The following is a 1,865-nucleotide window of genomic DNA, read 5'->3' as shown; positions in this document are numbered from 1 at the left end:
GCTGCTGCCTTGGTGCAGGGCTTGTTTGTTCTGCATTAAATCAGTGAGGAGCAAAACTGACTTCCTACTCCCAACCTCTAATATAAATGTAGTGCAAGAGGATGATATCCCTCAGTTTTGCTCCAATTTCCATGCTGGGAGAGGGCTTTGGGGTGTTTTTTAAACCTGTGACTTGATGCTGGCAACTCCCACGCTCCTGTGTTGCTGCAGACCATGGCAGCGCAAGAGGAACTGCCACACCACAGCTGCGAGCACGTGTGTTGTCCTCTGTCCTGTTCTGGCTCTCCCACCTGTATATGTGTGTGTGGAGGACATCCCTGGCACAGGGGGAAGCTCTCAATCCCTTCATTAACACTGTGGCTGTAGCCACCAGAGCTAAAGCTCTGGTAAGAAGACCTGCGTGTTGAGACACCTAACTAAAAGTACCCCGTCCTTTGGCTAAGGCCCAAGATAGAGGGTTTTACATGCAAAAAGTGCTTTAAAGATTTGTGGTTTTCCTACTATACTTAAGGTAGTTTGATTTAAGCCACAAAAATAACAGAAACACTATTATTATATGGACTCAATTCATTTCCAGTGTCCAACCCAAGAAGAAAAAAAAAGTATATATATTATCTGGAGAAGAAGCAGCATTCAGAATAAAAATATATACTTAAGAGTAAATGTTGCTTAAGTGAGTATACTTCTCCCTGGGTAACCAAACCCTCCACTGTAGTGTCGTGCCTGGTTTTGGTGGAAAATAAACATTTGGGTGGTCTACAGCCAGTGTGAATGTATGTAGAAAACCAAACAGAGACTAGTAAGAGTCAAGATTTATTTCTTTCTGACTTGCAACAGACACTGAGAGCACTGGGCCTGAACCAGTCCCTCTCCTCCCTTCAGCTCTCACGGATTGCAGCTGGAATGAAAAGGAATCAGCCCTGTTTTAGACAGGGGAATGTGCGCAGCCGTTTTCCTCAAAACTTTACGTTCAATTCCTGGTTTCCTTTCTATTTCCCACAGCATATGGATACAGCATCTCTTCAACCAGAGCATTCAGCCTCCCGGGTAGGCATGGCAGGCAGCCAAGAGGCTTAGTGTGATGCAGAGCTAATCTTGCTCCTGCGCCCCGCACCTGCCCTTCTAAGTCCAGTGTTTCCTGTTGGTTGCATCCTCCTCCATTGCTCAAACATTTCTTTTTGCAGCTGTGTTATTGTAGGCCGCATAGCATCCGAGAGGATGAGAAGGAGATAGACAGGGTATTCTCGGAGACTGTACAGCTTCAGGAGTCTCAAGCCCCCACAGCAGTGGAGTTGCTGGAGGGCTCTGTGCTGTGTGAAACGGTACATCATAACACTGTAGAAGGCGGCTGGAAGCTGGTCACTTCTCGTAGSAGGAGAAAGGCTCCTACTCCTCCTGAGGACTTGCATTTGAAGAACAGGTTTAGTGCCCTCCAGGAGGAGGAGGAGCTGGACATGGCTGCAAGGGAAGTAACTGGGACAACAGACCCTGTGCCTTGCAGGAACACCCGGAAGAAGCGGTGGGTGATTGTTGTGGGGGACTCCCTGCTGCAGGGGACGGAGGCACCTATCTGCCGACCTGATCTCTTGTCTAGAGAGGTTTGTTGCCTGCCAGGGGCTCATGTACAAGATGTCATAGAAAGACTGCCAAAGCTTGTCCATGCTTCGGACTATTACCCACTGCTGCTCGTCCCTGTGGGCACTAATGACACCAAGGGCAAACTGGAAACCATCAAACAGGATTTCAGAGCTCTGGGGATGGTGGTCAAGGGTCTGGGAGCCCAGGTCATCTTCTCCTCAATTCTGCCAGTGAGGGGGATGGATGAGAGGAGGAGGAGACGGACTTTCCAAGTTAACAACTGGCTG

This window comes from Apteryx rowi, unplaced genomic scaffold (assembly GCF_003343035.1).
Source record: "Apteryx rowi isolate R43461 unplaced genomic scaffold, aptRow1 scaffold_2105, whole genome shotgun sequence".
Lineage (NCBI taxonomy): Eukaryota > Metazoa > Chordata > Aves > Apterygiformes > Apterygidae > Apteryx > Apteryx rowi.
This window is presented reverse-complemented; position numbering follows the sequence as displayed.